The following is a 23,437-nucleotide window of genomic DNA, read 5'->3' as shown; positions in this document are numbered from 1 at the left end:
GTCAGCCGCATGCAAGGCAAGCACCCTACCTACTGTACTATTTATCATTCCTGCCCCTCCTCTTATTTTTCCCCCAACCCAGGATGAGTGAATGCGTTTAGCAACCTTGACCCAAGCTAACTAGAGACGCTTCATTCTAGCGTGAGAAAATGGACCATAAGCCAACACAGTTATCACCCATGAGAAGGTAAAATTGATTTATGTGGGAAAGGAAAGCAAGTTGGCAGGCATGGGGAGAGGTGGCCAGGGCAGGTCAGAGAGGGATGAGGGAAGGTCCCATTGAACATGACAGATGATCAGGAAGGAGAGTGACTGTTTTCAGCAGAACAAACAGGACCTACAAAGATACAGTCTGGGAACATAGAAATTGGCATATTTTAGCATCAGTCACCGGGCCAGTTTAACAGGTGAAGGGGGATCATTCAGAATGGAGTCAGAGAAGAAGAGAGGCATTCATATCACCTAGATCATGAAATCGACCAGATACCAATCTGAATGAGGGGAGGGCATGAGGAACACTTTCATTCTTACGTTGAATTGCCCCAAAGCATCAAGCCAGTGTATGAGCTGGTATCACATAACATTTCCAGCTGGACCAAGCCCTCGAGGATGTGGTCAGCGACTGGATTAAATGATGCCCAGTCAAGTTTTGCGCCATTTCCTGTGTGGTGATGGGGTCTTGCCTATGTGGGAAGAACTGTTTTCCTGACCCTAAAGTTTCAATGAACATTGGTGGTCCGTGGGACCCCCTTTTCCTTAGTGAACCGCTACATGGATTACATTGTTCTCAAGTCAGAGCACATCTTTGCAATTCCCCAAGCCACTGTGTCACACGATGTGACAGGTCCCCATGGGAGACTCTTTGGAAACTCAGGAAATTAAGAACCCCTTGTTTTGTAATGCACCCTGAGTCCCCTGACAGGCTCTTTACATGAAGAAAGAGGTCCTTCTTTTCTTTCTCTTTAACTTGAAGCCACATACAGTGATATGGTTTCTGTTACTGCTTTTCTAAGCATTGTAATTCCTGTGATAGTTCAAGAAAATTCCAAAGCCATGAATGGTCTGAGTGGTGTATGTGAGGAGATTCTGTCAGTCACCACTCATCTGCCTTGGAGTTTAATAAAAAAAAAAAAACCACTAAAATGTTCCATTAGCTACCCCCTGGCGAACTAACTTTTAAATTCTGCCGGATACTACACAGACAATAAAGTTCAATGATAAATTTGTTTTAAAAAATTCCTGTGATAGCCTTCTCTTAAGCTTGAAACCATATTGCTTGATCTGTCCCTTTACTACGTTTTTTTGTGGTAGTGTTATTGATTTCTGACATTGGCTTTTCAGGGGAGCAGCATTATATTTGGCATCTGTCAGTTCAACATCGTGGGCAGTGCCAGCAGCCGTTTCCCTCCTTCATCATAGACTTGACCCCCCCTTTGTCCATTTCAACGCTTTCCCCTCTGGTACCCCTCAGTCTGTTCTCTAAAAGTTTGGTTTGGTGCGTTTGCTCATGTGTTTTGTTCTTTTTCTGGTCCACACCTGAGTGAAATCATATGGTTTAATTCCCATTATTTCTAATCCCCGTAGATCATAGATGGCTCTCAAATGTCTTGGTAGGTGTTTAAGAGATTTCCAGACATTTTTTACTGACACATCTCCACCTCCTCTCTTGGCACTTTATCAGGAATGCCCAAATTATTGCTTTTTGTTTGATATTACGAGGTTCTAGCTTGTTGGTAGCAAGCCTCTTTTGCTAAGACTTTTCTGTGATTAAGGAGTCATGAAATGTTGGTTTTGAAACCTTCTCTGTTTCTCTCTGCATTGGTTCACCCTGGGTCTAGGTGCTTCCATGCTGTGCTGTTTAATTTGTGCTTGTCGATAGAGACGCCCATCTTAACTTGGGATTTTTTGGAATTAATAATGAAAACAAAATGTGTGGGCTCCTGGCAACTTATTGACTAAGCTGAAGGGACGATGGCTTGGAGTGTCCACTGGAACTTTATGTGCTGTCGAATATGGCAGCTGTGGGTGTGTGTGCTAGAGAGCACTTGCCTAGTGTGGTTAAAGAGCTTCACCCTTGAGTATTCTCTGTGAATGAATGAATTCAGTTTAAGTAGAAATAGTCCCACGTGACCATTACTACTTTGTGGGACAGTACAGACTGGGTGGAAGGCATCTTCCTCAAGAAATCAGCAGGACTGAGTGATCTTTGGGGGCCTGTCATTAGCCAAAAAAAAAAAAAAAGAAGAAGAAGAAGAAGAAGAAGAAGAAGAAGAAGAAGAAAGAAAAAAAAGGAAAGGAAATTAGGCCCGAGGCTCTTTTCATCTTTGATCTCAATGGCCTACAAAGTAGATCTAAGGGCTGTCCTTAGCTTCTCGCTTCCAAAATTAAATGCTTGTAAGTCTGCATTCTCACATTTCTTAAATGTGCTTACTCGGCACCCCCTCTTGGCTGTTATTGTTTGGTTTGCCACTGCCATGCTTGCTTGCAGACATTCTGGTAATAGCTCCTGACGGCTTTCCTGGTCTCGACTCTTGGCTTCCTTTCACTCCTTCCTCCTCAGTTCAGCCATGTGGGTGCCCCTGGGGATCAAAACTCCTATGACTCCGTTTTTCTCAGGATAAAGCTCCCGCGTCTTTAGCTTTAAGGAGCACGGCAGGCTCGTGATCAGCTGAATGTAGTTTTACTCCTGGCCTGTTTTAAAATGTTTCTTGGTGTGGAGTTGTGTATGGATACAGCGTCTCTCTAGTATGAGCGGAGGCTAATAAAACCTCCACTTTCCACACCAGCAGTAGATGTGAGCCCTAGCACAGAACCATTCTACGCTTGGCGAATCAAATAGCTCCAGGCAGCTGAGCACCCCGTTCTCTTTCACCTTTGCTCCCTTATCTGGATGCCCGCCCCTTCCTCCCTGCCTGGCTCGCCAGTTCATTAAACTCTCGGTTTAGCTATAAGCTTCCTTCCTAGAAGTCTTTCCATGAATCACTTGAGTCCCCTTTTAGTAAGCTGAAGAGCCCTGGGGGAGCTGGAGCCGAAAGAGGTCTTTGCCCTGTGATGTTGCTCTAGGCTTGGTCTCCCCGAGCTCCCTGAGATAGGGGTCAAAGCTGCTCTCTCCTTTCTTTCCCAGCCTTGGGTCAGTCACATGCTAGTCTATGGAGTGCTTTCCAGGCACTTCTGACCACCAGGCTTTCACCCGAAAGTAACGAAATCAAGCCAGATGCCTCATACCAGCCCGCAGGCTCACAGGTACTTTATGCATCCACACAGTGCCACGTCTGGGTCTCTCTGGGTTTTATTTATTATTCCATCCCTCTTCTGGTTCTCTACTGAATGACTCTGGAGTTGGCTGCAGTCCTTCCCTTACTGGCTTGTTGCAAGACATCGTTTATTCAGTTGCCAAGCAAGGGTCCTGAATCTCTCAGGCATCACACACTGCTCTGGGTGCCTGGATGCTGGGGTTAAGGAACAGGAGAGGAACCAACCAGCCACCGCTCTGCTAGCACATATGCAAATGGAAAAATGGAACTCACCAATGAACCCAGAAAAGCCACGCTTTCAAGGCAGCGAAGAAAAGGTACATAGAACGGCCAAGCCTGCCCTCTGCATCCTCCGCTCCTCTGCGGGGTTGCAGCCCATGGTGGCCTTCATCTCAGATACAGCCAACAGCCCTCCTTAGGCCTTCATCCTCTGCAAACTGGAATACTGAGAGGTCATATCCGCTGACCACGGTCACATGCCTTTACAAGGAAGGGATCCAGGATTCTAGCATCGATGTTTGCTTCCACCCGGGGACACAATCCCAGCGTGGTTCACGGAGGGGAGAGGGTGAATTTTTGAGTATTCAAGGGAAGGAGAAGTGGATCCAGGCTTGCTAATTGAGAGCTTGGGGGTTTGTGAATCTCCCACTGGGGAAAACCAGAAACAGGTTTGGCAAGTTTCAAGAGCAGCAGAAAGGCCTGTCTGCCCAGGATGCTTTGGGTGGGGGATGTGTGTTTGTGTGTGTGTGTGTGGGGGGGGGGGGGGAGATAGGGGTGAGAGGTGATGCCAGGGAGAGTAGTGAGAGCAGGCGCCCTCAATGCCCCAGGACTCTGCAGCGGCCTTAACGGGATACCACAGGATTCCACCCCCAGCCTTGGAAGTAAGATCCAGATGGCAATCGCCATCCCAACAGTATCTTCGCCACAGTTGGAGAATCCAATACAACCCTTTTGTGTTTTGGCCATGACTACAGAGCAAATCCTGCTGCTGATTTTGTTAATGTGATCATGGTCAACCGCTGCGACATACGCCGGAATAGCTAACAAGAGCCGGCGGCATTGCAGAGCCGTTTCCTGCCAGAGGCTTGACATTAAATAAAAGAATAGGATGTGCAGTGTAGGGATCAGGGCAGGAAGGAATGGTGGTTCCAGGGCGCAGCCTTTGCACACACATGCTCAATGGTCTGTTGATGGTAGATCCCGGCACCTAGTTTGGTCGTCCAATGTCTGGAAGCCTGGTCATCCTTGGCATTAGCAAAACTACTGTGTCTCCTAAGATAAGGGTGGCCTGAGCTGTCATAATATTTCATTATGTCTCAACCCTGTAAGAGATCCTAAGGCAACTGTTGATGTCCATGGGAAAGGCCTTGCACCTGACCTGGAAGACACGTCCCATCTTCTGGCTATGAGTTGAAGCAGGAAGGGCCTCACAGGGTGTCTGACTAAGCCGAGGAAATCTCAGCAAGCCCAGGGAAAAACTTGGGCATCATCACACATCTTCATCTCTTTGTTCTATGCTTTTATTATATATTTGGCCAAGAGTATTAATGTTTATAAGTCTTAGGGGTACAATACCTCACTGCCACAGTAACACCATACCTACCATCAGTGGGGTCTTTGGACCATTTCATCCTACCCAGGCACCAGAACATCACTTCTGCAGTCAAAGTCTAAGGTTTTGTCAGTACTGGATGTCTTCCATCCCCCTCACTTTATTTCGTTATCTACCAATCTGTGAGTGAGATCATCTGGTATTTATCCTTCTACCGACTTACTTTGCTTAATATGACACCCCCTAGTTCCATGCATATTAAAGAAAAGGGGGAGAATTCATCTTACCTATAGGCCAGCCAGCATTCTGTTATGTCTCTAAACCACCTTTTTTTCCTTCACTCATGTGTCTGTCACGGTTTTTAGATCCCGGGTATGGTGTAATTGGCCTGCAATGCACCTGGGAGTGCATGGACCTTTCCAAAGGAGTGCTCTTGTGTTCTTGGGATTAGTACCTTGGATAGAATTGCTGCGTGATATGCGAGTTCTCATTTTCATTTTTTTTGAGACATCTCCTTACTGTTTTCCATAGAGGCCAAGTCAATTTCCACTTCTGCAGAGAATGAGCCTCCCTTTCCCTCACGTCTTTACTAAGGAGTGAGTAGCATGTGAGTGTGCCCACCCGGTCCTGTCTTATCTGTGTCTTTCTGAAGATGGATCCGGATGGGAGGATGTTAGTTTAATTTAATGCAAACAGTCCTTCACTGCGTTCACCCTGGGCTCCCCTGGGCCGGCCCCTGCATCTGTTTGGAGTGGTAATTTTGGTGCCACAGCAGGCAAATTGGGTTCTCAGCGCAGAAATGTTTAGCCTTTTGTGGGCTTCTGTAGTTTGTTTTTGCATCAAGGCACCAAGTGTTTGCAAACTCCCAGACCTCGCAAGGTAAATAAATGGCTTCTGTTCCCATCTTCGAAGAGAACTGTTTACCTAGCTGCCTCCTGCAAGCAAGCGACCGTTCCTTGATCTCTCGATGAAGGTCTGTCACCAACCAGATGCTTTTCAGACATCACCTTATGTCATTCCAAGCTAGGCAAAAATGAGGCTTCTTTTGATCAACGAGGAAACTGAGGCTAACGGAGGCAAGTTGCAACAACTTTAGAGTGGAGACAAACTTGAATCAAAGTCCAGACTCCAAATCCTGTTCATTTTTCTCTTTGCTCAGTATAGACTCGACATTTATTACTAGATACAGGGTGATTAAAAAAGCGACTTAAATTTCTGCAAGGTATGGGGCCATATCTGTAGTGCTGAGGGGGTCATTCCTGATGGGACTTGGGGGACCATATGTGGTGTTGGGGATCAAACCAGGATCACTTGGAAGGCTAATGCCTTATCTCTCTAGACCATCTCTCTGGCCCTAACACTGGATACATGTTTAATAATTACATTTCTATGTGACAAGTATGAGGAATTCCTGTGCAAACTCATCTGGCAGATTTAAAAGAAGGAAAAATTGATGTCTCTGATAATAATACTATCTTTTACGTAAGAATTGTGTCACATAGAGAATTGAATCTGGACAGAGGTCACAGGTCAGTTGTCCACAGACTAGTAATGTAATGAGTGATGGGGGCCACGGGGGGAAGGTGGGAGCTGTGATGAACTGAAGAACATGTGTCATATCCTTAAGGGGCGGTTGCGTATGTAAATCAGAGTTTCTGACTTCTCTTTGAAAAATGAGATGCAATGACAGGACTGATTTTAGATTTCTATATGGATGAGATTGTTTGAGACAAAGTTCAATGGTAAAACTTATTAGGGGGGAGTAACACCAGCAAGATCACAGAGGAGAAGTTTCTAGTGCTTGTCTCCTCCTAGAAACATCAATTTGAACAACTGCGTAAAAATAAGCTAAATACATCCAAGACTGGAAACTGTAAACTATTAGAAGAGAATATAAAGGGGAAACTCCTTGACTATGTCTGGACAATGAATTTTTGGACAGAACCCCAGAAGCACAGCCCACAAGAGCAAAAATAGACAAATGAAATTGCACCAAGTGGAAAATCTTAGCACAACACAGGGAGTGATACATGTGACAGCTTACAGAATGAAAGGAAAGAATTGTACACTGTATGTCTGATAAGCAAATGGTATCCGAAGTGTATAAGGAACTCAACAGCAAGAAAGCAAATATCCTGATTCTTAAAACAGGCAAAGGACCTGGATAGTCATATCTCAAAAGAACACTTAGAAAACGACTACTGGGAGCATGAACAAGTGCCCAGCATCACTCATCAAGGAAATAGGAATAAAAACTGGACTGAGCTTGCCTAGTGCCTGTTGGAGTGGTTGCTGTCAAAAAGTGATGGCAACTGTTGATAAGGATGTCGAGGAAAAGGAACTCTTGTGCTCTCGACTGGAAACATACAGGCAGACATTGTGGGAAACAGCGTGAAGAGTTCTCAATGGAACAACCAGCCCTTCTAGCAATTCTACTTCTAGCCGTAGAGCTAAGGGAAAGGAAATCAGGATGCCCAAGAGATAACTCATGTTTATTGTTGCATTATTCAAGATGTGGAGTCAAACAGACTTCCTATCAAAGAATGCAAGGGAAAGAAAACACGGAGTCCATGTATAGCCAGCATACTGTTCAGTATATACATGGAGTTCATGTGTGTTGTTCAGCAGTAGAACAAGGAAAGCCCACTGTTTGCCACAACATGGATGAATATAGAGCATGTTGTACTAAGGGAAATAAACCAGAAGCAGCAAGACAGATGCCACATGATAACCACCTATAGAATATTAAAGAAGCAAAATCCGTAGATTCAGAGAAGAATGGTGGTTTCCGGGGGCTGAAGAGTGGAAGAAATAGAGAGAGAGAGCTGTTGGTTGATGGTCCAAACCTTCAGTTATGGGTTGGAAAGAGAGGTCGGTAGGCTAAGTACAGCCTAGCACAGACTTTGCATGCAGAAGGCCCAGGTTCGACCCTCTGCCACACATGGTCCCCAAGAACTGCCAGAAGTGACTTTGAAGCACTTGAGTTGGGAGTAGCACTCAAGCATTACCAGGTGTGGCCCAACCCCTTCCCGCCCCCCCCCCCCCCCCCCGCCAAAAAAAGAGACAAAGCTTCAGTTCTGCATGATGGGTAAATTCTTGAAATGATCAGCGTGGCCAACATATCTATTGTATACATGATAATACTGTATTTGTACCTGAAATTCGCTGAGAGTAGATCTAATTTTTCTTCCCATATACACGTAGTCGCATGTAACTGTGTGAGCTGTGGGGCGTGTCAGGATGATCTTGGTCTTGGTAGTATTCCAGCATAGACTTCCCTGAAAACATCCTATTGTGTAGCTTACAGATCCACAAATAAATCTCTGTCAAACCTAGGGAAGAACACTCTAAAGAGATAGACTGGGCCTCCAGGCATCCGTTTGCAGCCTCTCATTTACAAAGTCACTTTTAAGCCCTGGAAATTCAAGCTCTGCAGGCCGAGGTGGGTGGAGGTGGGTGCATGTGGAAGCAGGGTATTCAGTGGGGTGGGGCAAAGGCACTAAGACACCACATCATTAACACATGCCTCGCCTCTCGGGTACCAAACTCTCAAGCCAGTTTTCTGCCTGAATAGAAACCGTTTCTTGCTTCCTGCGGCCATTGCCTTAGCTGCATTGCATCCCAATGGATCAGAACACTAGCTGGGTGGTAGAAGGGCCCCCACTCTACACAGCCCATGGCAGTTTCTTGGTTAAGCGGACGAGAAACCCACACACTGGGTAGCAGCCATCTGCTCTTGCTCACTTTCGAGACTTTGGGCAATCCCTTTGTTCTCTGTGGAACCCTGCTCCCTTGTCTGTAATCGGGGATGAGGCGCACAGTTGGGTCAGTGCCACGTGGCGTCGCTCATCACATCTCTAACAGCTGGTTTCTGGCACGGCTTGAAGCTCCAGCTGGCTTCTTAACAAGTGAATGCTGTCAGTTCCACGGGAGGCAGGGCTGGGGGGGGGCAGAGGGTGGGGAGCTTGACCTAACCCATCACCACTACAGAGACAGGCAAGTACATATGTCTTCCTTATGCTGAGCATGGCAAGGCAACAGCCAAGAGCATGGCGGGGCATCATGTATTCCAACAACCGTTGCCTCCCTCTCTTGGAAATAGAACAGACCACTTGTGCCACGCCGGCTAAGTCATGGGATCCTGTCCAATGCTCCTTCTAGAAAAACCACTGTTTTCAACAAACAAGGACTAAGTATCGACAACATAAATTCCTTACTCTCAAATGTGGAAACCAAATACTTCTGGGTAGTGAGGATGACATGGCAAGAGACAGCGATCATTGATTTATTGCTTTTCATGGCCCTCGGAAGGGATTAGCCACATTGAACTTATCCGAAAACACCTGAATTGATTTGATGCTGAGGGTTTCAGTATTCCGGTCTCCAGAGATGTTACACTCAGATTTTCCTTTAAAAAAGCAACTCCAGGCAAAGGTGAAGAAATATGAATGGAGCAACTGGGTGTTGGCAGGTGTGTACTCATGCCATCATTTTCTGTTTATGTCCCACCATCTGGCATGTTGCATAAGTCTCAGGTAGAATTGGAAAGTATAAATGGGTCTAATCTCTCTGTGAAGCAGAAATTCCTACCAGTTGGGTCCAGCCAGTTCTCTAAAGCAGGAACTGGTTTTCCAAGCTCTTTCCTTCAAAACTTCAGCCTTTCCTTACTAGCTGAGAGTTTGGATGTCAAGAGTTTGAAGTATCAAGGCAGGAGTGAGGCATGGAAGTCAGAACAATGAATTAATAATGGGGTAGAATCAATTCATCTATTACCTGTTTGTCTCCCATATAGCTGTGTCAGGAAGTGCAGGAATCAATTTCCGGTGGAGTCTGTTGTATCAGCTTTCGCTCCAAGTTCATTGATGAATTCTACAAGTATGTCCTGAGCGCCTACCACATGCTACATGCCAGACTCTAGATGGAGAAAATGGAAGGGCAGACATGCATCCCTAAAGCCTAAAGGGCAGTGGACAATAAAAGACCTAAGTCATCAGCTGCACAGGACCCCTCCAATAATGACTAAAACGTAAAAGCAAACTCAGGCAGAGAAGGACAAGGTGGGTTTGGATTTCATGGGGTGGACTCAAAAGTTGACTGTGGGTGAAAATCTAAGTAGAGTGAGGTATCAGAGAAAGAACATTCCAGACACAGGAAGGAGCCATCAATAGATCTCAAGACTGGAGAGCAACCGTCCTGGTTTCTGGTTCAGCCCTGAGGCCAACCTGTCGGAGTTTCATTCCAGGGCAAAGGGTGGTGGGTAATGGACCTAGAGGCTATCTGGGCTGTGAAGTTAGAGAGGAACAAACGTCACTGCAGAATGCAGTGCCATCCACATGTCTTTGTTTGACACTCACTGTGTAATAACACAGCCTGTGTGTGCCCTCTTCAGTGTGAGGCATTCGGAGACAAAACAAAATGCTTTGGTGCAAGGGAGGGAGGGATGGCTCACCAGGAGGTGAGGGAAGGGGAGGTTCTGGTTTCTTCCAAGCCTGGAGGGAGGATATGACAAAACTGGAAGGAGAACACAGGGAAGAGCAGAATTAGGCGTGAGAGATCAGCCGTTAGTGGAAACTGGTCTCCTCTGCTCTTGCTTTTGGTCATGTGGTGCTGCTATGAGCACTCAGGAGCTGTCGAGTGGGAGGACAGGGGATTTGAGGGTGGCCGCAGCAACTTGGAGTCTGACATTCAAAATAAAACACACTGACACACAATTCATATGGCAGTGGCAGTCTCCTGAGGATGGGGCCCGTGCAGGAGGGCTGTTGTTCGTAGACACAGCCCTTAGGCAGAAATGATTGTGGAGGGTGGTGTGGTGGTGGTAGGGGAGGGCTTGTAGCAAGGCCCCGTGTGAGGCTCGTGGAAAGTCTGGTTCCTGTTAAATCCAGGCGTGCTAGCATGGACCCTTCTGGCTGCCATGTGCTTCCCAAATGGCCCTCTTCCTCAGCTTCTTTATAAACTGTCTGATACTCCAGAATGGACTGGAGCAGAGACGATGGCAGGAAACCGGACTGTCACGTGTCAGTGCCCTTCAGGTGAGCGACACCTTCATAGCCGAGCTGCGTGTCAGTGTCCACCCACTGGATACCTGTCCCTCTTGTGGGTGGCCACTGGGGCTGGGGGCTGGGAAGATGTGATTGGTTTTCACCGAGATGTCACAGTGAGGTCGGATGTGCAGAGCAGAGAGAGACCTTGCTGCATGGCCCAGAGAGGTGACAAAGGCGTGTCACCCATTTGTGCCCGTGGCTTCAGCTGCATTTAGTAAAGCCACATCACAGAGGCCACTGGAGCCTGGGGTCTCCCTCAGACCCACAGAGCAGCTGTCTTTGTGATCCTGCTGGCCACCCTCCTCCCTTCAGGGGTAGAAAGACAGAGAAGCAGCCAAAAGGATGACACCGTATCTTGAGGGCCACTTGAGCTCAGCCCTCATTTCTTTCTTTCTTTTTAAAAACATTTTTTAATTAAAAATTTTATTTTTATAAAGTTGTTCACAATAATTTATTACATTCAATATTCTAACACCAATCTTACCGCCATCCCACCTTCCCACGACTATTATTTCATTATTTACCACCACCACCCAAGCCTGTCCCAAAATCAAGACCTAAATAATTGATCCCAAAAAATTTCCTTAGAGGAAAGTGTGTGAAGATTATTATATCTTGCCCTGGAGCTATTAAGTTTTATATAATAGATTACTAACACGTTATTACATGTTGAGTTTTGTGTTTATATATATATATATATGCATTTATTGAGATTGGTATGGACTGGAGCAATAGCACAGCTGTAGGGCGTTTGCCTTGCATGCAGCCAACATGGCCAACCTGAGTTCGATTCCTCTGCCCCTCTCAGAGATCCCGGCAAGCTACCGAGAGTATCTCGCCCACACAGCAGAGCCTGGCAAGCTCCCCGTGACGTATTTGATATGCCAAACACAGTAACAACAAAGTCTCCAATGGAGACGTTACTGGGCCCGCTTGAGCAAATGGATGAACAACGGGAGGACAGTGACAGTGATTGAGATTGGTTACCTTCTACTTCACACCCCATCCAATGTGGTGTGTTACTCTTGCTTGGTACATCAGTGATGTAAAGTATGAGATGTCACTCCAGAAATTCTAAAATTTTAAATAGAATGATATAGCTGGAGTTAAATTTTGAACTTGATGGTGACTGTGGGGTCCATAGGCACCTCTGCAGCTTCTTACTCTCTTCTGAGATTATGTGTGAGTCTCTGGATCATGGCTCGTCCGAGTCTGCCAAGATCGGCTGTGTGTATGTCGGTGATTGATTCTGGAGGTTTACGGCTGACGGAGCTGTGCTGGGGCAAATGGTGGGTTCAGCCACCCCTCTCTGGGGGGACCCCGGATGAGAAACAGCCTCTCACGGGGTCCGGAGGCATCTCTGCAGCTTGTTTCTCTCTTCCGAGATTTATTTGTGAGTCCCTGAATCATGGTTGTTTATGAGCTGAGGTCCAGCCCCTGTTTCTGGAAGATCTGAGTTTCTCCCATAGTGGCTGGAGGTAGGAATGATGAGAGTGAGCCCACCTGGGGAGGGTGCTATTAGGACTCAGACCTCCAGGTCAGGAGAGGGAAAAGGAGCGAAGCCACCCAAATCTCTCAGACATAATTAAGGCCCCCGGAATCATTCACGAGTGTTGAATCATAGAGGATTTTAGCTTGTCAGACTTTTGTGAAGGAGGGAAGGCAATTGGTTCAGGAGCACATGATGCATCTCTGTGGGACCCTACTTTGATCCCAGGTACCACATGCCCCTGATCACCTACGCAATGGACCACCAGGGGCCACCAGGACCGTGGAGTCTGAGCTGCACCACATCCTTCGACCCTAGCATCCAACTGTCCCACCTGCTTATTCAAGTGTGGCTAGGAGGGGCTCCTCAGCCCCCTGAGCTGTTCTTGGGGCTCAAAACTGTTGCTATTTTATAAATATCAGTGCATCTAATTCTAAATGAACATTAAACTTGTGCAATAAGCCATGGTAAATGTATTGGTAATTTTGCTCTCATTACTTTATTGGGAGGTTGAGAGCTTCATGGGCTCAGCACAACCTTTGTGTGCAGGCACAGTTCTTGGAATGGAATGTCCATCCCTCCCAACCCAACACCACCATCACAACCACCATCGCTGACGCCACTCACCACCACCAACACTGAGCTGAGAGTAGACCCTGAGCACTGCTGGGTGTATCCCCCAAACAAAATTAATATGGAAGACAAAAAGCACGTCTTATCCATAAGACCCAGCAACGCCACTCCTGGGAATATACCCTGTGTGCCCCAAAACAGTGCAGAAAAACCACCTGCACTCCTATGTTCACTGCAGCACTGCTCATAATAACCCAAATCCGGAAACAACCTGAGGGACCAAGAACAGGTGACTGGATTGAAAAATAAAAACCTATGCACATTTACATAATGAAATACGATGCATCCATTAGGAGAAATGAAGTCATAAAATTTGTTTATACATGGATGGACATGGAGAGTACCATGCTGACTGAAATGAGTCAGGGGAGAGAGACAGACATAGAATGATTGCACTCATCTATAGGATATAAAAAAATATAGTACGAGAATAATTCACAAAGTCAGTAAAAACATGGGTCAGGAAAACTGGCCCATGGAAGGAAACTTGCCACAAGTTGGGTGGAGTGGAGTTAGGACAGAGAAGGGGCCACTATGCCAATGATAGTTAAAAATGATCACTCTGGACAAGAACTGGGTCCTGCTAGGAGGTAAAATTATAGATAGATAGATAGATAGATAGATAGATAGATAGATAGATGTGTATATGTATGATAACCTTTCAGTAACAATATTGAAAACCACAATAAGGTGGTTATCCTGCCTAAAAGGATGGAGAGGGAAAGAGATAGATAGGGGGAGGGAGAAGGGAGAGGGAGAGGAAGAGGGAGAGAAAGAGAGAGAGAGAGAGAATATCTGCCATAGAGTGGAGGCAGGCTGGTGGGGGAGGGAAACTGGGGACATTGGTGGCAGGAAATGTACACTGGTGAATGGATGAGTGTTGGAACATTGTGTGACTGAAACCCAATCATGAACGACTTTGTAGTTGTGTAGCTCATAGTGATTCAGTTTTTAAAAATGGAAGCCTACAAATAATGTTTATAAATATTTAAAATTCATAAATACAGAAAACAAAAAATACAAAAAATGTTTCTTAACATCTTAGCATCTTCTTCTGGGCATCTTAGGACAAAATCAGCCTCTTGAACCTGTTACACTTTCTGGACTCGTGAGATTCAGGTTTGTATTAAGTGTTTATTTCCATAGAAATATTGTCCATTAGCCAAATGAACGCATCCCATCAGTCTGTGAACATCTCCTAAGAGCCACCAGTTGGCCTAATCTAGAGCGGTCGAGAGAGCTGGAGTTTTGGTCCTTTGAAAGGGAAGACCGGACCAATTTCTCCTCACGTCTGTAGTGTTAACGCCTTTGTATCTGGACAAAGCCAAGAGAGAGGTTATTGTTTGGGAACTAGCTCTGGTTCATCTTCATTCTGAACCTCCCAGTGTGTTTGGAGAAGTAGAAAACCCCAACCAGGAGGAACTAACAGCCAGGCATGTCTCAGCTTCAGTGGCGGCAGTGTGGGATCTACTTTCTAATCCATCTGTCTCAGTGGGATGTGGGAAACCACAGAGACCGGAAGTGCAGGGAGGCCCTCCACTTCATTGAACTGAAGTGGGTGGGGTGTGTCCATAGGGCACATTGGACAGTCCTGGACACTGATTAGCGTTCCCTTGAGAGAGCTGGTTTTCACCTGTCCAGTCGAAGCAAGTGGCCAGCATGTTATTTGAGACACTTCTCTGTGGTCACATGGATTTTGCTGTCTTCTCCAGAAGGTCTGCATGACTTTTTCTGTTCCCATCTGTGGCCATTCGTTGACCCTTGAAGTCTAATAAGAAGCACCTCCTTCCCCAGGGCGGCTGCCCCCAGAAGAATGGGTAGCTGCACTCTTTACAATAGCCAGAAACTGGAAGAAACCTGAATGCCCAAGAACAGATGACTGGTTAAAGAAACTTTGGTACATCTACACAATGGAGTACTATGTAGCTGTTAGAAAAGATGAAGTCATGAAATTTACATACAAGTGGTATAATATGGAAAGTATCATGCTAAGCGAAATGAGTCAGAAAGAGAGGGATAGACATAGAAAGATTGCATTCATCTGGGGGATATAAAGTAACAAAGTATGATATTAATACCCAAGAATAGCTGAGATCAGCACCAGGAGGATTACTCCATAACTTAGAGGCCAGCCGGGTATCCTAGAGGAAAGGGCAGCTCAGATAGAGAAGGGAGCACCAAATAAAGGGTGTTTGGAGGATCCTCCCAGGAGGGGAGATGCATGTTGAAAGTAGACTATGGACTGAACATGTTTGCCACTCAATGCCTCTTTTGCAGACCACAACACCCAAAAGGAGAGAGAGAACACAGGGGATTGCCCTGCCACAGAGGCAGGGGGGGATGGGGGGATGGGGGTGGGGGGATATTATCCATGGTGGTGGAAAATGGGCACTGGTGGAGGGATGGGTATCTGATCATTGTATAATTGAAACCCAAGCACAAAAATTTGTAAATCTACAACTGTAAAAAAAAAAAAAAAGAAAGAAACAAAAAAAAATTTTTTTTTTAATTTAATAAAAAAAAAAAGAATGGGTAGCTGCTCTGTGGGTAGGCTCTGTCAGGAGGACCAGCTTCCCAGGGACAGAGGCTGAGGCCCACAACTTAACTAGCAGTAGTCATTCGGGAGAAGAAGAGGGGTCAAAAGGGGTCAGACATTCCAGCAACTTCCTTCCCACCTTCCAACTCTCTCTCCTACGCCCAACCTACCAATTCCCAAACCTCAAATCCCAGCAACCCTCTAAGATGGAAAAGCTCAAGTTTCTTCCTTGCTCTTGAAATACCTCAGTTCCATTTGCAAGAACCCTGCGACCAGGTCCCCTTTCTGATTCCATAACTGTGCTTCATCCTCCCTCTGTTTCTCAGTCAGCGGAAAGAACACTTAGGCACCTCCCTAGGTGGGTTAAGGGGGAGAAATTATAGTGTAAATACACGTTAGCAAAAGAGCCACCTGTTTTGTTCCCTCTGGTCATCGGTCATCAGATGTCAGAGGTCTTACTCAGGGACACCGACGGGTGTGCGGCTATGCAGAGCACTGTTCTTACCTTCCCAGAAGCGTCAACTTGGTTCATCCTCGGAACCCCCTCACAAGGCAGCCCTCTTATTATGCCTATTTGAAAAGCCAGGCTGATAAGTACCTCACTGATTTGTAAACTTGCCCCGTGATAAGGGGAGTGACAGGCTTGAACCCTCTGTAACACTGTGACCCCAAGCTGTGAGTCCCTCTAGCCCTTCCGGGTTCCTGATTCCCATGGTTGAATTAGCCTGGTCTGGGCATTACTGCCTGGGGAAGGAAGATTACTTTGTACCTGGAAGTGAAAAACATTATAAATCTCCTAAGGTGTATTGTGAGTCCTGCCAGTGATGACATGGACATCCACGAATAGGTGGAAAATGCCAGATTTTGATGAAAATGTTCTTCCTCCCAAAGAGTGAAATTCTCTCCGCCCCTGCTTTGACAATAAGAGGGAATCCCGAGCTTCCATTCTTTCCGTTAAAGCATGTGTTTGCATGTGAAGGCCTGGGCGAGTGGCCTGTGAAACTCAGCATGTGTAAACACAGATGGCGGAACATCCCAGTGCTATTGCTATGAGTTAGGAACATTCTAGAGAGTGGAGGACACTGCTAACGTGCTTGTGTGCTCGGCCAGATGACTTGTTCGTCTCGTCACCTGCCAGATGCCTCTACTAGTCCCTGCTCCTTGGACCTCCTAGACAGTTCCCCCCCCCCAACTTCTTATTTAAATTTATTTGTACCCAGAAGTATAGAGTTGAATTAGTGAGATAACATGAACATGTGAAATTCCATTTCCAAATTGAGGGAGGAAACAAAAAACCAGTGAGGTTTGTGTTTAGGACATTTTGATCCCTCATTTTATCATTTGGTTGTTCAAGTGCACATCCCTTTTATTTGTCTGTTCTGGGGTCATGCTGGTTGCTCTGTGGCTGGGCAGGGGTCGCTCTCGGTGCTGCTCAGGGGGTCATGTGGTACTGAGGATTGATCTGTGACCAGCCGCATGCAAGGCAGGTGATAGACAATTTCTTGTGTGCTCTCAGGCCAAGTCCCAAATTTCCTTTTTAAATGCCATTGTGACTTTGGCTTTCTTGTTTTTGTTCTTGGCGAGAGGGTGGTGAATGCTGACCATTTGCACAGTGCTCAGGGATCAGTGCTCACTTCTCTCTTTCTGCTCAGGCTCAATTCCGGTGGTGCTCGGGAACCATATGTGGTGCTAGGGATCAAACCAGGGCCAGCAGCTTGCAAGTGCCTATCTCTCCACCCCATCTTTTGTTTTTCTTTTTGGGTCACACCCAAAGATGCTCCAGGGTTACTCCTGGCCCTGCACTCAGGAATTACTTCGGGTGGTGCTCGGGGGACCATGTGGGATGCTGGGGATTGAACCTGGGTTGGCCACGTACAAGGAAATTGCCCTCCCTGCTGTACTATCGCTCTGGCCCCTCCACCCCATTTTTAAAATTAGTTTTATTAATTTAACACTTTTCTCAATGGTTTTCAGTTTAGCCCAGTACCTGATAAAACTCAATTCTATGAGTTGCTATTTCACAGATGGGAAAAGAAATGGGTGTGTGTGGAGTGGGGAAGGGGTGAGAGTTTAAACACAATTACCAAGAAGCAGACCTTAAAATTTGCCTCCAAACTTATTTAAGGATTTTTGGCAGGAGGGGCTTGTGGGCAGTAGGAGGGTTGGTAGCTGGGCCATACCCTGTAGTGCTCAGAGCTTACTCCTGGCTCTGTGCTCAGTGGTCACTCCTGGTGGTGCTCAGGGGACCATATGGGGTCCCAGGGATGAAGTGGAGTTGGCTGGATGCAAGGCAAATACCGTAACCCATGTGCTGTCTCTTTGGCCCCAAACTGATTTAGTTCTACATGAAACATTTCCCTTCACTCACTGTCTTGTTGCTATTCTGGTTTATCTTAATCGTTTTTGTAACTTCATCACCATATCCTAAAGTGTCCTCATGCCAAAGGTCTTCCTCAGTGAAGTGTTTCTTCTGTCTCTCTTGTCCCTTCTCGTCTTCGTTGCTCTCATCTGGTCTTTCCTTTTCCGGCTCATCCCTTGGCCCATGAGCTTCAGTTCCCCTCAACTCACTCTCCTACCACGGTTAATTTCTACTCAACTGAGATTTCCCCCTCTATCTCAGGCAACTGTTTAACACCTTGGATAGAATTTTTTACAAAGAAGGTGACCTTGGGGCTGGGAGAGCACACAGCATTAGGGCGCATGTGCACCCAACCTGAATTTGATGTCCCTGGGGCATCCACAGGTGTAGTAGCCTGGAGGCCCATAAGCACCTAGTGTGGCCCGGATCGCCCAAGCACTGAGGGGTAACCCTGGGAGTTTCCCGCACCCCAGGGCCTGAGCTGCACTGCATCTTTGGGTTCACTTGGAACTGCCACCCTGGTTGGTGAGATTGTCTCCCCTCTACTGTCAAAAGCAACAGGGAGTCCTTGGGCTGGGGAGATCAGAGGGTTCATGTGAGTGGCACATGCCTCACGTGTGCAAAACCCTGAAAGAGAATGAGGTATTTTCACTGATGTCGTGACCCTCTGGTTGTCCTTGAGGACAGGTCTCAGAGTAAAGCATGAAAAAGCATTTAGGTGATTGGGAACCTCAAGGGGATGTCATGGGCAGCATTCCTTGGAGGAAGGCTTTTTGCTTTTTCTGTCTGTTAGTCTTTATTAAAAATAGGGGTAAAATAATGGAGCTGCCCAGCACTGTCTCCTTGATTATGCCGAATTACTTCTTTTTCTTTATTATTCACGGGCACAATGGCTTACCAATAGCATTCTTTCACTGGGTCTTTCGCTTTGGGATGATGTCAGAGGTTTAAGCACAGATCCTTGAGCACAGAGCCAGGAGTAAACCCTGAGCACCATCGGGTATGGCTCAAAAACCAACTCCTCCACAAACAACACCCTCTCCCCCCCCACCCTGCAATAAAACAAAAAAAACCCAGAAACCCAGAAATGCATCTACAGCACCACATAACTCCTTAGCTCTTTCTGGACTCTTGCTTTTCCTGTGAGATCCAAAGCCTCTGATAGGATGGTGGTGGGTTCACCAGGAAGGCCTAAGGAGTACTTCATGAAATATGGCTCATGAGGGACCCTTTGATGATGATGTTGGCCACTGAAATCAAAAGATTCTAACACAGCTTGATGCGTTCTCCTTTTTCAAATGTATAACACAGCCAGATAGGATCTGAAGAGTATGGACTCTTGATCAGGTTCATATATATATATTTAATTCAGCTCAGTGATGTCATTGAAGTTCTAGGTCTTTCCAAGTGGAAACGACTGCAGGTTGCATGCAGGAAGGATATTGAGAGTAAGTCCACCGTCTGCCCAGTAGGGGGCGTGGGGTGTTGCTATCCTCCCTTCCCTTTTTCTTCAGGGGTGGAGAGCAGGGGCCAGCCCCCAGCCCATTGCACCCAGGTTTCCCTGGACTTCAGCATTTCCTGCAGGGAAGCCTGGTTGGGAATGGGGGGGTGGGTCCTCACACTGCATCTCGGAGCTCCCTCCTGGATTCTCCTCCTGGATTGTCCATCTTCCTTCTGTCGGGCTTTCCTCTGCTGGATCTGCCAGAAGGAGCTTTTGTGATCCTTCCTTCGTTGATCCTAGTTTTGTGTAGCTCGCAGGAAGCCACAGGAGACCCCAGAAGTCCTGTCTTACTCCCCTCTCAGTGCAAGATGTCTCCCGTATACACTCCACCACCACACGAACAAGGGAACAGACAGACGTCACAAACGTGGTCTTTTGGATACTGGCCTTAGAGTTTTATTATTATTTTTATTTTTAGGTCACACCCGGCGATGCACAGGGGTTACTCCTGGCTCTGCACTCAGGAATGACTCCTGGCAGTGCTCGGGGGACCATATGGGATGCTGGGAATTGAACCCAGGTATGCTGCGTGCAAGGCAAACATCCTAACCGTGGTGCTATTGCTTCACCCCCCTGGCCTTAGAGTTTTAAACTGAAGCATCTATTTGTCTAGATTCCTTCTCTTTCCATCAAAGAAAGGAAACACCCCCCACCCCCACCCCTAGTGGTTTTCTTCCCTAACACGTGGCATGCTAAATTGCTGTTTTGTTAATGCAAATTCTAGGTTTGGGTCTGTGTCCCTTCTGTGCTGATAAGTAGAGAGCCTTTAGTTCCTGCCTGTTGATTTCCAGAAGGGCTAACCCTTGGGGTCTGTTTCTGTCTCTCTGCAGAAATTTGTGTTCTGCTTGGGAGTTACGCTTTGGTTCTCCAGAAGCAAGAGGCAAATGGAAAACTTCCAAACTGGTTGGTCCAGTTAAGGCACTTCAGTGTCTTAAACCTTTGATGTTCGCTCAGCCAGGCTTCTTTGGGCGATCCACTTGCTTGCTGGGGGCTGTAAATGCTGTCTATTGTCTTCCTGCAGTTTTGCAAGAAGGGAGAGCATTTGAGAGTGGGGCTTAAGAAGAGTTCTGCTGAGAAGTGGGGGGATGAGACCCTAATTCTACCGGTGCTTCCACTTGGCATTTCCTGGAATGCTCCTGTCTTGACTCCTTGCAGAGACCCCTCAGAGTGTTGCTGCCAACGAAAGGGGATCCATAGTTCCGCAAAATGGGTTGCCTCAGAAGCAAAATTCCGAAGATTCTTTGGTAAGAGGTAAAGGTAAAGGCCCATCCGTTGATCGTCGATTTGCTCGAGCGGGCCCAGTAACGTCTCCATTGGAGACTTTGTTGTTACTGTGTCTGGCATATCGAATACTCTCGGTAGCTTGCCGGGCTCTCTGAGAGAGGGGCTGGAGCGATAGCACAGCGGGTAGGGCGTTCGCCTTACAAGCGGCCAACATGGCCGACCCGAGTTCGATTCCTCCGCCCCTCTCGGAGAGCCCGGCAAGCTACCGAGAGTATTCGATATGCCAGACACAGTAACAACAAAGTCTCCAATGGAGACGTTACTGGGCCCGCTCGAGCAAATCGACGATCAACGGGAGGGCCTTTACCTTTACCTTTACCTTTGGTAAGCGGAGCCTCGTGACTCAGGGGCACCGTTACTCATCAGAGGCAAGCACCCCCACATCTCTCTACTGAAGGGGTGGCTGGCGGGAGATGCCTCCTCCTTTCTCCCACTGGAGTGGGAAAGCGGCATCACATCACCCCACAAGGCATTGTTTGCTGGTGGCTCACGCATGAGCACTGTCTTACGATTTCCCAAGACACCCCTGGGATGAAAGATAAACAGGAGAACACATTCCTGGGAGAGATCCGCAAAAACTAAGTAACCGCTTTCAGCATCATCTCCAGCTAACAACAGAAGAAAGTGTGTATGTGTGTGTGTGTGTGTGTGTGTGTGTGTGTGTGTGTGTGTGTACGTGAGTGTCTTGGGGTGGGGAAGGTCTCAGGCCACACACAGTAAATGAGGGAGAGGTAACGGTGCCTGCATTTTGGTTGACCAATGGATGTCTTTTGTTTTCCTTCTAACTTGGCAGCAAAAAAAAAAAAAAAAAAAAAAAGGGCAATTGATTGTCTCTGCTGGCATGTTGTCCCTTCCCTGGTGTGTTTTCTCTGCCGTCTGGCCCTCCATTTCCTCCCAGTCCCGGTGGCTAACTGGTACCTGCCATTGGTCCAGCCAGCGTAAGTGTGTGGGAGTGTGTGTGTGTGTGTGTGTGTGTGTGTGTGTGTGTGGTGGCAGGGGTTCGAGGTCCCACCTTCCAGTCAGATCCTGAGCTGTCAGGATAGACTCTGGCTCCTTCTAGCCCCAATCTGGAGTGAATAGGTGAGTAGGAGAACAAATGAATGAAGGAATAAGTACAAATAACAAAGGATTGTTTTATCGTAGAAGCACTCGACATTTCGTCTGAGACGTTTGGTGATGGTTTCTGCTGCCAGAAATATATATGCCTCAGGACCTTCCGTTGGGTTTCTCCCAGTCAGCTTTGGTGCCTGTTGGCTTCCTAATCGATTGTTTGTTGGTTTCTTAATATATTGTTTCTAAGAACTACATTGGGGTAGATTTCCAGCATGGAGCTGGAAGTTACACTTCTGGAGATTTCCCTTATTGGTATCATGTATGCTTTTTTTTTTGCTTTTTTTGGGGTCACACCCGGCGATGCACAGGGGTTACTCCTGGATCTGCACTCAGGAATTACTCCTGGCGGTGCTTGGGGGATGCTGGGAACCGAACCCGGGTCAGCTGTGTGCAAGGCAAACACTCTACCCACTGTGCTATAGCTCCAGCCCCTGCTTAAAGAATAGCTTCTGCTTGGCTTTCTAGAGTTTCACCTATGCCTGTGTGTCTGCTGATGCTTACAATACTCAGCTCTGGAGGCCAGAGGAAGAGAGTGACAGGGGAGAAGGCATATGTCTGGGGTGCAGCAAGCCTGGGTTCCGTCTCCTCCCCCGCGTGGTTCCATGAGCAGTCCTTTGGGTGGTCTGGGTAACCCCCGGCACCACGGAATCTGAGAAGCTGCATCCTTGGATGCTTGGAGGGAATCACCAGTTGGTTGAGTACCCCTGGGAGGGGCCCTGAGCCTCCTGAGAACTGCCGGGGAGAACCCCCCAAATCAATTCAAGAGACTTCTTGCACCAAGGGGCAGGTTTGGAGGTGACAAATTGTCCCCTCCAAGTGAAATGGCAGAGACTCAGGACTACGGGAGGGTGTGAGGGGAGAGGCCAGGTCAGGCCAGGCTCCTCCCAGACTGGGTCATGCAGGATGTTATGGGCTTGGGTTTGAGGTTCATTCCACAGCGCAAGGAGCAGGTGGATGTGTGTGGATGGAGATGCTGGCTAGCATGGGGAGATGCTGTTGGAGAGGGTAGGGGTCTCTGGGATGTGGAGCCGTGTCCTCCACCAGGGGACTGCCCCTCCACCAGGGGCTCAGTGGAAGAGATGAGGACTCGGGCCAGTGGGTGGTTGACAGCCAGGAACCCAGGGGTTGTGAGGTTTGAGGGGCATAGTAGGTTTGCATTTCGCCTACCAATTCCTCCTGCCATTTCTCCGACACAAGCTAGCTGCCTTAGGGGCCCATCCTGTGTCTTTGTGGAACCAATGCACCCACTCAGGACACCCAGGTAACATGTCTGCATTCATCTGAACTACACCCTGAACTTATCATTGTGGGGTGGGCTGCCAAAGTTCATCACCATTGTATCCAGCTGTCCAGGCCCTGGGTGTCAACATAGCCGAGACCTTCTGGCTCCTAGTCTAGGTCAAGAGCCAAGACTGGCAGGTAGAAGGGGTGTCCATTAAAGGCAAGGAAGGCTGGGGCCACTTACTCTCTTAGCTGCACCCTTAGTGGCCAAGACCCACTCCCTGTGGTGCTTGGGGGACCACATGATGCTGAGGATTGAACCCCAAGACCCCTGTGTGAAGCTAGTCCTCCAGCCTCGAACCATTTCCTCAGCCTATGACCCCCAGTTTTCCTTATGGTGCTGATGAAATGAGGGGTCACGTGACCAGCCCCATGCCCATGGCCTGCCTGG

General features: G+C 47.4%; 1 protein-coding gene across 2 annotated transcripts in view; it reads left to right on the top strand.

The window, feature by feature from the left end:
• The window catches only part of ADAMTS18 (ADAM metallopeptidase with thrombospondin type 1 motif 18), a 140,613-nt gene that overhangs the window by 32,511 nt on the left and 84,665 nt on the right, over positions 1-23,437 (top strand). The window lies entirely within an intron of this gene.

The sequence above is a fragment of the Sorex fumeus genome, unplaced genomic scaffold (assembly GCF_029834395.1).
Source record: "Sorex fumeus unplaced genomic scaffold, SorFum_2.1 ptg000122l, whole genome shotgun sequence".
Taxonomy (NCBI): domain Eukaryota; kingdom Metazoa; phylum Chordata; class Mammalia; order Eulipotyphla; family Soricidae; genus Sorex; species Sorex fumeus.
Note: the sequence above shows the minus strand (reverse complement) of the source record. Positions and strands in the feature narration are given on the sequence as shown.